The 14256-nt window shown below is 53.7% G+C and overlaps 1 protein-coding gene across 1 annotated transcript in view; it reads left to right on the forward strand.

The window, feature by feature from the left end:
* Positions 1-844: 844 nt before the first annotated feature.
* The window catches only part of LOC141191501 (oocyte zinc finger protein XlCOF29-like), a 43990-nt gene continuing 30578 nt past the window's right edge, over positions 845-14256 (forward strand). The window contains exon 1 of the mRNA XM_073661396.1: positions 845-911. The gene's annotated coding sequence lies outside the window, so the exon portion shown is untranslated. The remainder of the gene's footprint in view (positions 912-14256) is intronic.

The raw sequence follows: 14256 nt of genomic DNA on the forward strand, positions 1-14256 counted from the left end.
CGGCTCTGCTCTGTACGCCTCGTACACACTGCTCCGCTCCGTACACCTCGTACACGCGCGGCTCTGCTCCGTACACCTCGTACACACGCGGCTCTGCTCCGTACACCTCGTACACACGCGGCTCTGCTCTGTACACCTCCTACACACACGGCTCTGCTCCGTACGCCTCGTACACACTGCTCCGCTCCGTACACCTCGTACACGCGCGGCTCTGCTCCGTACACCTCGTACACACGCGGCTCCGCTCCGTACACCTCGTACACGCGCGGCTCTGCTCCGTACACCTCGTACACACTGCTCCGCTCCGTACACCTCGTACACGCGCGGCTCCGCTCCGTACACCTCGTACACGCGCGGCTCTGCTCCGTACACCTCGTACACGCGCGGCTCTGCTCCGTACACCTCGTACACGCGCGGCTCCGCTCCGTACACCTCGTACACGCGCGGCTCCGCTCCGTACACCTCGTACACGCGCGGCTCCGCTCCGTACACCTCGTACACGCGCGGCTCCGCTCCGTACACCTCGTACACACGCGGCTCCGCTCCGTACACCTCGTACACACACGGCTCTGCTCCGTACACCTCGCACACACGCGGCTCTGCTACATCCACACTGTAAACCCCTCCTGACCCCACACATAAACTTCAGCTCATCCAGCACCATGACAACCAGCACAGCAGAGTCCTGCATCCACTGAGGCCCCTGATCATGTGACCCCTGACTCCTCCCCTCCTGTGACCTCATCACAGGTACTGTGCGCACACAACAGCCATATATGTGGTTTGAGCCTAGAATGTATGGGCTCCTTCTAGGTCCTGAAGGACATGCCCCCGAAAAGACGTCATACCTGGAAGGAGCCCATACATTCTAGCATTTACCTATATATGTGGTGGCGGCTCTGCAGGTGGAGGTATGTGGAGACCCCCATTACTGGGACAGGGTGCATTAACCCCTTCAGCACGGAGGCTCTTTGGGGGTCTTGTGTTGCCCCTTTATAAGAATCATAAGGTTTCTGTTCTGTTTCCTGTAATAGATACACTATGGAGACAGGAAGGGAGGAAACGTATTGTTCTCAGAGTACAGGACCCCCCACAGTGTAATGCCCCCATTATACCCCTTATGCAGGATGTATGATGCCCCCATTATGCCCCTTATGCAGAATGTATGATGCCCCCACACAGTGTAATGCCCCCATTATGCCCCTTATGCAGGATGTATGATGCCCCCCACACAGTGTAATGCCCCCATTATGCCCCTTATGCAGGATGTATGATGCCCCCCACACAGTGTAATGCCCCATTATGCCCCTTATGCAGGATGTATGATGCCCCACACAGTGTAACGCCCCCATTATGCCCCTTATACAGGATGTATGATGCCCCCACACAGTGTAATGCCCCCATTATGCCCCTTATGCAGTATGTATGATGCCCCCCTCCACAGTGTAATGCCCCCATTATACCCCTTATGCAGTATGTATGATGCCCCCCTCCACAGTGTAATGCCCCCATTATGTCCCTTATACAGGATGTATGATACCCCCACACAGTGTAATGCCCCCATTATGCCCCTTATGCAGGATGTATGATGCCCCCACACAGTGTAATGCCCCCATTATGCCCCTTATGCAGAATGTATGATGCCCCCACACAGTGTAATGCCCCCATTATGCCCCTTATGCAGGATGTATGATGCCCCCACACAGTGTAATGCCCCCATTATGCCCCTTATGCAGGATGTATGATGCCCCCCACACAGTGTAATGCCCCCATTATGCCCCTTATGCAGGATGTATGATGCCCCCACACAGTGTAATGCCCCCATTATGTGACGCGCCCCTGGGCCTGTGTCGCGCTGCGCTGCGCATGCGGGAGCTTACCCGGAGCCGGATCTGTGGAGGGTTGTAGTCTCGTGGCGGTGACCCGGTCCGTGCCCAGGGAGTCAAACCAGACGGCAGTCCATTAGTAGTAAATGGTTGATGACTACGCCACCCGTTGAGTGCAGCCAGGGGGCTGCTGCTGCAGGGCAGACCGCTGAGGCCGATGGTGGGATTGTGCAGCGTGATAGTATAACCCCCAACGGGAGGGGTATGGCCTCAGGGCAGCCGACGTGGATGATGGGGGTAGCAGGAACCACTCAGAGACGGTACGGTGTAGTTCAGGGTCTTTACTGGTAACAACAAAAGACCCTCCCGGAGTACTTGCTAGCGGATGGGGCCTGGTCAGTCCTTGAGCAGATGGGATCTCCCCTGGCCAGGCGTAGTTGTAGGCCTCCCAAACTGACTGTACTCTTCTGGCTACCTTGCTAGGAGCTGATGTAAGTAGCCCACGTCCCTGAGTGTACCGTGTGGTGCTCACCCGTATGGCCGGTGACTCGGGGCCTTCTAATGGCTTCCGCTCCACAATGGCGGTGCTGGTCCCACGCGTGTGACCGTGCCTTCGGGCTTCTGGGCCAGAGGACCTGAAATCCCCTGCCTGACGGATTCTGCTGCTGGGCAGGAATTAGTCCCCACAGCCTCGGACTCCGGGTCCGGTAAAAAGTCTTCTTAGTCAGGGCGAACTCTGCAGCTGCCAGCCCCTGACTCCTTGTAACTGCTGTTTCTTCCTATGCTGTCTCTACTTCTTCTCTTCTTCTACTCACTCACCCTGCCTCAGCCCCAGGTTTATATAGGGGAAGTTCTTCCACTCCCAAGACTGGGCAGGAGGTGTGGCATGCACAGGATCCCTGACTAAAGGACCTCCCACCTGCTCTCAGACATAACATTACGTTACTGTGGCAACCAGACCCCTGGGGTGTCACATTCCCCCCTAGTAAAATTTAGTACTCCGGGACTAAACACATTTAGAAAACATAACAAGGCAAAACATTAATAATACAATAAGAAAACACATAAAGATGGTTACGGCGTGTCCGCAACCGGGTGCAGTCTCTGAAGAAAGCAAGGTGTCCATTTCACCAACACAGGGAGACGTAACCAGGTAGGGGTCTGTTCTACCCCGAGTCCTTGACAGTCTTTAGTCCATCCTGGGTTACGCTCCAACTATATACAAGGATTCCCGGTAAATCCACCAAGGATTCCTAAAAACAACTAGAAATACAAAATTACACACAAGCAACTATAGACAGGTAAACATTATAAAATAGCTTAAACATTTAGATCCTCCAACGTGCGGGTAACTGGCCTCTAGTGGCCCTAGTGGACCTACGGAGCTGACTGTCTGGCCCTGAACTACAGGGTGTAGGAGCTGTCAAGAGTAAACTGGGCAGCTGTCTACCGGCTCTTTGTCTCACTAGGGGTACGGCAGGCTCACTATAAGCAGAGGGTTGATTCTCCTGTTCTACTTGTGTGGAGTCTTCTGCCTCCTGGACCGGCTGTTCTTCCAGCTCTACCCGTTGCTCCGTAGGTTCTTGGGATGATGGTTGGAGGAAGGTGAGTACGGGTACCACAACTGCACCATTGACTTGAGTCCAAGACCGAGGGAAGTCCCCGAGCACGGTACTAACCATATCTTCCCTTTCTCCCACGGGTCGATGGTCTTCTTGTTCCTCTTCAGGGTTCCTCAGTTGTTCGGGACACTTCTTCAGGTGGTCCCGGGATACAATGGCTGTGGTTTCCCCTCCGTCTTTACTGATGGTACAGACCTTCGGGTTCTCGTGGCTTGAGGGCAGTACGGTGTACGGGTCCTTCTCCCACTGGTCATCCAACTTGTGGAGCCGTCTTTTCCTCTTCAAGACCTGCTCTCCGGGTACCAGGGGAACAGCGGGAGCATACTGGTTGTAAGTCTTCTCTTGTCTTTCCCTAGCCTGACAGAGACTTCGCTCCACGCTCTCCTGTACTCTCCGGTACTGCTGCTGCCTCTCTGTGTCCCAGTCTGTTTCTGGTGAAGTGTCCTCAGGTGTCAGGACTCCCATTTCCAGGTCAACAGGTAACTTACCAGGTCTCGCCCTCATTAGGTAAGCCGGGGTACAGTTGGTGGAACCTACCGGGATGTGGTTGTATAGGTCCACCAGATCGGGCAACTTCTCAGGCCACAGACTGCGTTTTTCCAGGGGCAATGTTTTTAGAAGATCCATTACCACCTGGTTCATTTTTTCACAAAGTCCATTAGTTTGCGGATGGTAGGGTGTCGTCCTTATCTTCCGGCAGCCATACAGATTGCAGAATTCCTGGAAGACCTCCGCTTCAAAGGCAGGTCCCTGGTCCGTCAGCACTTGGTCCGGGTACCCGTGTGGACGGCAGAAGTGCTGCTGGAAGGCCCTAGCTGCTGTTTGAGCCGTTAAGTCCTTGACGGGGACGACAACCAAGAACCGGGAGTAATGATCCACGATGGTTAACGCGTAGACGTAGCCACTTCTGCTTGGGGTCAGTTTTACATGATCCAAGGCTACCAGTTCCAACGGTTGCCGGGTGACGATGGACTGCAGGGGAGTCTTCTGGCTGGCCCGGTCCTTCCTTCTCAGATTGCACGGGCCACAGTCTCTGCACCACTTCTCGATGGTTCCCCTCATGCCTACCCAGTGGAACCGCTCGCGCAGCAGGAACTCCAGCTTTTTCCACCCGAAGTGTCCAGCTCCGTCGTGGTATGCCTCCATCACCATGGCTGCGTCTCTTCGGGGCACCACTACTTGCCAGAGTAGTTCATGCGTCCGGGAGTTGACCATTCTGCGGCACAACTTCCCCTTGTAAAGGAATAGTCGACTCTTCTCCGCCCATAGTTGTTTGGCTTCCTCCGGAGCGTCTGGTTCAAGGCGAGCCTCCGGCCGAGTCAGCATCTCCTTCACCAGTCGGACGGCAGGGTCGCTGTCTTGCGTTTCCGCCCAGTTGTAGTGGGGTAAGGGGTTCAACGTAGCAGCCTGCTTACCCCTTACCCGGTGGGAATACTGGATAGTCCCATGACGGTGGAACGCAGGGAGTTCAACTTCTTCCAGTCCCTCCGGATCTTCTCCTTCGTCCGGCAGGTTGGGCATCCTGGACAGGGCGTCCGCGTTAGTATTGGAGCGTCCTGCCCGGTATTTGATTGTGAACTCGTAGTTGGACAGACGGGCCATCCACCTCTGCTCCAGGGCACCGAGTCTTGCCGTGTCCAGGTGTGTCAACGGGTTGTTATCCGTGTATACGGTGAACCGGGAAGAAGCGAGGTAATGCCTAAAGCGCTCGGTGACTGCCCATACCACGGCCAGGAACTCTAGCTTAAATGAGCTGTAATTTTCGGGGTTCCTTTCGGTGGGTCGCAGTTTTCGGCTGGCATAGGAGATTACTCGTTCTCTCCCCTGCTGAATCTGGGACAGTACGGCTCCTAGCCCGATGTTACTGGCGTCGGTGTAGAGGATGAAGGGCTGGCTATAGTCCGGGTACGCCAAGATTTCATCCCCCGTGAGGGCCATCTTCAGCTGGCGGAAGGACTCTTCTTCTAGCTTTTCCCATTTGAAGGGCGGCTTCTGGTTCTTGGCCTTCCGGGACTGGCCTATCAGGAGGTCCTGCATAGGTGCTGCCTTTTTGGTGAAACCGGGAATAAACCTTCGGTAGTAGCCTACCAACCCTAGGAACTGCCGCACTTCTTTTACGCTGGAGGGGCTTGGCCATCCCTTAATTGCGGTGATCTTATCGGGGTCGGGAGCCACTCCGTCAGCGCTCACCACGTGTCCCAGGTATTGCACCTTTGGTTTCAGGAGGTGACACTTGGAGGGTTTCACCTTTAGGCCGTAACTCGCCAGAGCTTCGAACACCTCCGCCAGGTGTTTCAGGTGGTCCTCATAAGTTTTGGAGTATACGATGACATCGTCCAGGTACAACAGGACCGTCTCGAAGTTTCTGTGGCCCAGACAGCACTCCATTAATCGTTGGAAGGTTCCTGGGGCGTTGCAGAGTCCGAACGGCATGCAGGTGAACTCGCTAAGTCCCATCGGGGTGGTGAATGCGGTCTTCTCCCGGTCCGCCTCTGCTACAGGAACCTGCCAGTACCCGCTAGTGAGATCCAAGGTAGAGAAGAAGTTAGCAGATCTTAAAGCAGCCAATGACTCCTCTATCCTTGGTAAGGGGTACGCATCCTTGTGTGTGATACGGTTGATTTTCCGGTAATCTACACACATCCTCATGGTATTGTCTTTCTTTTTGACTAAAACTAGTGGGGCTGCCCAGGGGCTACAGCTATCCCGGATTACCCCAGCCTCCTTCATGTCTCTAAGCATCCCCTTGGCGTGTTGGTAATGTGCAGGGGGTACGGGTCGATACCTCTCTTTTATGGGAGGATGATCTCCCGTGGGGATGCGGTGTTCTACCCCCTTGACTCGCCCGAAGTCTAACGGGTGTTTACTAAACACTCTCTCATACTCTTGAACCACCCGATAGACTCCTTGTTTCTGATGTGAGGGAGTGGAGTCAGTACCCAGATGTAGTTGCTGACACCAGTCCTCCATGTCTTTCTTAGAGCCGTTACCTTCCTCCGGGTGAGATGGAGGCAAGGGTTCCACAGATTGTATAGAATTTTGATTAGTGGTATATAATTTGGCTAGCGTGGCATACCGGGGCAGGTACACTTCCCTCTCCCCGATATTTATTATGCGAACGGGCACCCTCCCATGGCGTACATTGACCACCCCCCGTGCTGTCAAAATGGTGGGCCTACTGTCTGAGTAAACTGGTTCTACCATTGCCTGGTAATCTCTACCTCTCAGACCAATAGCTGCCCGGCACCAAATCATCATTTCACTTTTTGGGGGCATGGCAATAGGAAAAGGGTCACACATTCTTACGCTACCAATCTCACCGCCGGAGAGTTCCACTTGTTGCCGTTGCATCAGTGCCCGGATCTCTTTCTGGAGCACCCGCTGCTCGCCGGAGCTGGCGTTCTTGGCAACCTGCTGTAAAAGGAAAATCACCTCTGCAAGACAATTTTCAATTACGTTAGTTCCTAGAGTTATTTTTGGGTGACTCTCATGTTTATCAATATCTACAATGATCAGTCCCTGTGCGGCCAGTTCGACTCTACCGATTTTGAGGGTCACCTCTTTAAATCCGATCTGTGGCACGGGCTGGCCATTGCTGGCGATGATACTCAAGTCGTCGTCAGGGTAGCGGGTAATATCCGAGTCATTCCAGTACTGCTTGAAGAGCACGTACGGGATGGTGGTGACCTGTGACCCGGTATCCAGTAGGGCACTCATGGGAATGCCATCCAGTACCACAGGCAAGACTGGATGTCCTCCCACATATCTGTCGCGCCAGTTCGATGGGCCTGGTGATCTTTTTCCTGGGGGTTGGCCCTCTACCCCAGGTTGTGCCCGTTTAAAGAACAGTACCTTTCCATATGTCCGGGTTGATTGCAGCGGCGGCAGATGGGTCGTCCGTCCTCGCTGTATCGGTCACTGGGTCTTCCTCTGGCCGGTGGGGTCCTCCTTGGTCGACGCCACGGGATGTCCTCCGGTCCGGATGCCAGCTGGATCTTCCCTGGGGTGGAAACCTGTAAAGACTGCACAGTTCGGGTTAGCGCAGCAACGCTCTTAACTAGCTCTTGGACCTGATGGTGTAGGTCTGGAGCCGGGTCATTGTCCAAAGCCTGCGCATGAGCTCCCACAGGCCCTGTCGACAAGGGCGCCGCCTCCTGGTGGTAAGTGATAGCTGGGCGCCTGTGGGTCACAACGCCACCCGGTGCTGGTTCTCGGAGCACCCGGATAGCTCTATCCTTGAACTGTGCAAAGTCCAGATGGGGATCCTGTAAGGCCATTGCCCGCAACTGGGTTCGGTGGGCATTGCAATATAAACCCTCTATAAATTGTTCAGTCAACAGCCTGTTCTCGTTTCCCACCCCATCAGGGTCGGTCTGCTTTATGGCCCTCAGGGCCTCTTGTAGGTTTAGTGCATAGTCCCTTATACTCTCATGCGCTCGCTGCTTGCACCCGTAGAATCTAAGCTTGATCTCGGCTGAGGTGCGGGTATCGAAGGTGTCCCTCAGCCGGGTTAGTATCTCTGCGACAGTCCTCCTCCCAGGTGGCCAAGATTTTACTTCTCTTTTGGCTGCCCCGGTTAGTTGGGCCACCAGGATGCTCACTTTTTGCTCTTCTGTGAGGGGGTACACCTGGAAGAGGCTATCCAGCTTTTCTCTAAAGTCATGCAGGGTATGTGACTCCCCTGAGTACTGGGGTAGCCAAGCTGCTCCCGGGATATAGGGCATGGTGAAGGGCATAACTGCAGCAGCGGTAGCGCTGGCGGGGGTTGAGGCAGTGAAGCTCTCCTCCGTATCCGACATCTTCCTCCCCCCTAGTGGACCGTGGCCTACCTTGCGATGATCCTCTTCCGTAGGCCGCGGCTCCGCAGTGGATCGTCAGGGTTGAGGACCTTCCGTCGCGCTCCTGTGACGTCGGCGTCTGCTGGGCTCCTTCCAGGACCTTACGCAACGTCCGGACGTGAGGCGGGGCTTCAGTTCTCGCGCGCTTTCGGAGTCCACGCCCCTCTTCTTCCCGCGCGGCGTCCTCAAGATGGCGTCCAATGGCGGGAAAACTCCACGGATGGCGGGAAGAAGGTAGAAGATGGCGCCGGATGGCGGGAAACCTCCACGGATAGCGGGAATCTTCACCACTGGTAAGTTTGAACAGTCTTTGCTTTTCAGGCACGCAGTACCCGGTGGTTGCGGGCACGAAATCCTGCCGACTACGCCAAAGTTGACGCGCCCCTGGGCCTGTGTCGCGCTGCGCTGCGCATGCGGGAGCTTACCCGGAGCCGGATCTGTGGAGGGTTGTAGTCTCGTGGCGGTGACCCGGTCCGTGCCCAGGGAGTCAAACCAGACGGCAGTCCATTAGTAGTAAATGGTTGATGACTACGCCACCCGTTGAGTGCAGCCAGGGGGCTGCTGCTGCAGGGCAGACCGCTGAGGCCGATGGTGGGATTGTGCAGCGTGATAGTATAACCCCCAACGGGAGGGGTATGGCCTCAGGGCAGCCGACGTGGATGATGGGGGTAGCAGGAACCACTCAGAGACGGTACGGTGTAGTTCAGGGTCTTTACTGGTAACAACAAAAGACCCTCCCGGAGTACTTGCTAGCGGATGGGGCCTGGTCAGTCCTTGAGCAGATGGGATCTCCCCTGGCCAGGCGTAGTTGTAGGCCTCCCAAACTGACTGTACTCTTCTGGCTACCTTGCTAGGAGCTGATGTAAGTAGCCCACGTCCCTGAGTGTACCGTGTGGTGCTCACCCGTATGGCCGGTGACTCGGGGCCTTCTAATGGCTTCCGCTCCACAATGGCGGTGCTGGTCCCACGCGTGTGACCGTGCCTTCGGGCTTCTGGGCCAGAGGACCTGAAATCCCCTGCCTGACGGATTCTGCTGCTGGGCAGGAATTAGTCCCCACAGCCTCGGACTCCGGGTCCGGTAAAAAGTCTTCTTAGTCAGGGCGAACTCTGCAGCTGCCAGCCCCTGACTCCTTGTAACTGCTGTTTCTTCCTATGCTGTCTCTACTTCTTCTCTTCTTCTACTCACTCACCCTGCCTCAGCCCCAGGTTTATATAGGGGAAGTTCTTCCACTCCCAAGACTGGGCAGGAGGTGTGGCATGCACAGGATCCCTGACTAAAGGACCTCCCACCTGCTCTCAGACATAACATTACGTTACTGTGGCAACCAGACCCCTGGGGTGTCACATATGCCCCTTATGCAGAATGTATGATGCCCCCCACAGTGTAATGCCTCCATTATGCCCCTTATGCAGGATGTATGATGCCCCCACACAGTGTAATGCCCCCATTATGTCCCTTATGCAGGATGTGTGATGCCCCACACAGTCTAATGCCCCCATTATGCCCCTTATGCAGGATGTATGATGCCCCCACACAGTGTAATGCCCCCATTATGCCCCTTATGCAGAATGTATGATGCCCCCCACACAGTGTAATGCCCCCATTATGCCCCTTATGCAGGATGTATGATGCCCCCACACAGTGTAATGCCCCCATTATGCCCCTTATGCAGAATGTATGATGCCCCCCACAGTGTAATGCCTCCATTATGCCCCTTATGCAGGATGTATGATGCCCCCACACAGTGTAATGCCCCCATTATGCCCCTTATGCAGGATGTATGATGCCCCCATTATGCCCCTTATGCAGGATGTATGATGCCCCCCACACAGTGTAATGCCCCCATTATGCCCCTTATGCAGAGTGTATGATGCCCCCACACAGTGTAATGCCCCCATTATGCCCCTTATGCAGAGTGTATGATGCCCCCACACAGTGTAATGCCCCCATTATGCACCTTATGCAGGATGTATGATGCCCCCACACAGTGTAATGCCCCCATTATGCCCCTTATGCAGTATGTATGATGCCCCCACACAGTGTAATGCCCCAATTATGCCCCTTATGCAGTATGTATGATGCCCCCACACAGTGTAATGCCCCCATTATGCACCTTACGCAGGATATATGTTGCCCCCACACAGTTTAATGCCCCTTATGCAGTATGTATGATGCCCCACACAGCTGGCCACATCCCAATCCACGCCCATTTACTATTTCTCCCCTGGCAGGAGGAGTAGTCAGAGGAGCGCTGGTAATGAGAGGTATTCAGCAGACGCCCGAGACTGCAGGGTGCACATCCAAATCCAGGACTGTCCTCTGTATCCGGGACAGTTGGGACTAGAGATGAGCTGATAGATTCCCGAGTCTCTGGTCCTGCATCCAGGTTGGTGGCGACTGGACAGGAGGTCATGAATCTCTAATGTTCCGATGTCCCCGGTGGCTTTTGATCACCCATGACAGCGCGATATCATCTGTGCTCCTGCTCATCTCTAGTTGGGACCTGAGGATTGTTTTTTGTTCCTTTATTCACAGTTGGAGGTGCCAGAACTTTCTCATCTTTATGTAGCTTCACTATATGACATTTTGCTTTTTTGTGTAAGGCCGTGTTCACATGTCCCAATCGTGGTATGCATGGCCCCCTCATCCCCAATCGTGGTATGCATGGCCCCCTCATCCCCAATCCTGGTATGCATGGCCCCCTCATCCCCAATCCTGGTATGCATGGCCCCCTCATCCCCAATCCTGGTATGCATGGCCCCCTCATCCCCAATCCTGGTATGCATGGCCCCCTCGTCCCAAATCGTGGTATGCATGGCCCCCTCATCCCCAATCCTGGTATGCATGGCCCCCTCGTCCCCGATTGTGGTATGCATGGTCCCCAATCGTGGTATGCATGGCCCCCTCGTCCCCAATCGTGGTATGCATGGCCCCCCCATCACTGCACACATGAAAAAAATAAACACTTCTTACCTTCCTTTCCTCTGCTCCAGCACTGCATCCAATTCTGCCAGCAGCTGCTCACCTCAGCAGCTGAGCAGGGCATGACATCACTGTCATGCATCCTCAGATGCCGAGGTGACCTGTGGGTATAGTCACTCTCCACACCAGGACTACAGGCGTGGAGAGGAGTAAATAGTCATTCTCCTTAATAGCGCGCACTGTCAGCACGGCAGCAGCTCCTGCTGCCGCTCAGCGATCCTGTGTGCCTGCCACTAAAGAGAATGAATATTCACTCTTCTCCACACCCATGGGAGTGGAGAAGAGTGAACATTCATTCTCTCTAATAGCGGGCACACAGGATCGCCTAGCCGCAGCAAGAAGCCGGAGGATGCGACTGACAGTGTGCGCTATTAAGGAGAATTACTATTCACTTCTTTCCACTCCCATGGGCGTGGAGAAGAGTGAATATTCATTTTCTTTAGCAGCGGGCACACATGGTAACTGAAGCTGCCGGCTATTACCTGTGCCCGCTGCTCCACCGCCATAACTTCCCCTCCCCCACCACCCTTTACAGCCAGAATGCATAGAAGCCGGGAAAACACCTGAGCTGTGACGAGACGCATGACTGAGCCCTCAAAGCGGGACAGTCTCGCGGAAAACGGTATGTTTGGGAGCTATGCCTTTGCCTGCTCCCCTACATGTATACTCTCGAGCATGTATATATGCATGTAGGGGAGCAGGCCTTTCTAGATATCGAGTCTTTGTACAGATATATATATAGTACAGACCAAAAGTTTGGACACACCTTCTCATTTAAAGATTTTTCTGTATTTTCATGACTATGAAAATTGTACATTCACACTGAAGGCATCAAAACTATGAATTAACACATGTAGAATTATATACTTAACAAAAAAGTGTGAAACAACTGAAAATATGTCTTATATTCTAGGTTCTTCAAAGTAGCCACCTTTTGCTTTGATGACTGCTTTGCACTATACCCATGTCTGGGTGTGAAGACAGAGGTGCATGGGAATAAAGTTAGACCTCCCAAAAAAAGACACTGGATTTGAGTTTATGTTACTCTGCTATCATTCAATGGTGTTTAGAAGTCTGGCCCCATCCAGCCTTTACTCATTTTTATAAGAGTCAGCCTGTCAGCATTTTCAGTTGACAGGCGGATGCGCCTATCGGTTAACTCCACCAGCGGCACTAAAAACCCGCTCTGATAAAATGCTAGCGGCAGGGCAGGCCAGGCCAGGATCTCCAAGGCGTAGAGAGCCAGTTCATGCCACGTGTCCAGCTTGGATACCGAATAATTATAAGGTACAGAGGAGTCACAGAGGACCTTGACTTTTCCCTCCTTGGGAGAGTACCCCACGCCTCAGGGCCTGTGCGATGTGAGGGTCTGAGAAAACTGTCCCAGAACTTTGACAGTGTTCCCCTGCCTCTGCTGGATTGCATTTGTGTCTCTCTCGCCTGTAGTTCTTGGTTGTCCAATAAACTATGACCTCTGCCACCATTCTTTTCAGATGGGAATTTTTTAAATAGTTCCGCAACAAGGGCCTTCTCGTACTGCCCCTTTTTATTAGGACTGTCCTGCGCAGGAATTAGAGACAGAAAGTTCTCCTTGTAGTGGGGGTCTAGAAGTGTCACCAACCAATAATGACTGTCACACAAAATTTGGACAACGCGAGGGTCACAGGAATGGCAGCGTAACATAAACTCAGCCATGTGTGCCAGACTGCAAAGAGGCAAGACTTCCATGTCCTTACCAAGAGGACAACTGACCATGCTCTCCCCCTCCTCCTCCCTGTCCTCAGGCCATCCACGCTGAACAGACTTTATAACAGTTGTGTCGATAGTACCGTCTATAGCGCAGGAAACTAGCTCCTGTTCTTCCTCCTCCTGTTCCTCATTGTCACCCAATCCACGTTGGGATGAGATGAGGCTGGGCTATGTGGAATCACCCTGTATGGTTCCTTGCTCCATCTCAACGTACTCCGCCTGCAATGCATCCTCTTTAATTGTGAGCAGAGAGCGTTTTAGAACACAGAGATGCGGGATGGTGACGCTAATCATGGTGTTATCGCCGCTCGCCATCTTGGTGGAGTCCTCAAAGTTTTGGAGGATGGTACATATATCAGACATCCATGTCCACTCCTGAGGTCTTATGTCTGGAGTCTGAACTGAATACCGACAGCCTTGTTGATGTTGACAGTCAATAACTGCACCCTTCTGCTCACAAATCCTTCCCAACATCTGCAGTGTAGAGTTCCAACCGCGTGGGGACATCGCAGATCAGTCGGTGAGCTGGAAGCTTCAAACGCTGCTGAATCACTGCAAGGGCAGCGGAAGCTGTAGCTGATTTTCTAAAATGGGCACACAGGCGGCGTACTTTCACAAGCAGATCCGACAGCTCCGGTTATGTTTTGAGAAACCACTGAACCAAGAGCTTAAGCACATGGGCCAGGCATGGTACGTGTGTGAGCTCACCTCGCCTCAGAGCCACCACCAGGTTCTGGCCATAGTCACACACGACCATGCCTGGCTGTAGGGTTAGTGGTGTTAGCCACAGATCTGCCTGCTCTTTCAGAGCTCTTCACAACTCTTCATAGTTGTGCGGTTTGTCATCTAAGCATATTAGCTTCAGAACAGCCTGTTGCCGCTTGGCTGAGGCAGTGCTGCTGTGATTCCAGCTTGCGACTGATGTGGTCATTTCGGAGATGGAGGCTCAAGAGGAAGAGGAGCAGGAGCTGTAGAATGTGGGGGCAACCCTTATTGACCCAGGGCCCGCAATCCTCAGCGTCGAGAGGACGTGTTCCGTCCCAAGGTCCAACTGGGTCCTGGCTTCCACTATATTAACCCAGTGTACCATCAGTGAGATGTACCATCCCTGCCCACAAGCACTTGTCCACGTGTTAGTGGTTAGGTGGACTTTCCCAGTAACTGCATTGTTGAGGGCACGGCTAATGTTGTGGGACACGTGCTCGTGTAATGCGTGGACGGCTCACCGGGAGAAATAG

The sequence above is a fragment of the Phyllobates terribilis genome, unplaced genomic scaffold (assembly GCF_046119375.1).
Source record: "Phyllobates terribilis strain yellow unplaced genomic scaffold, ASM4611937v1 Scaffold_46__1_contigs__length_10046794, whole genome shotgun sequence".
NCBI classification, from domain to species: Eukaryota; Metazoa; Chordata; class Amphibia; order Anura; family Dendrobatidae; genus Phyllobates; species Phyllobates terribilis.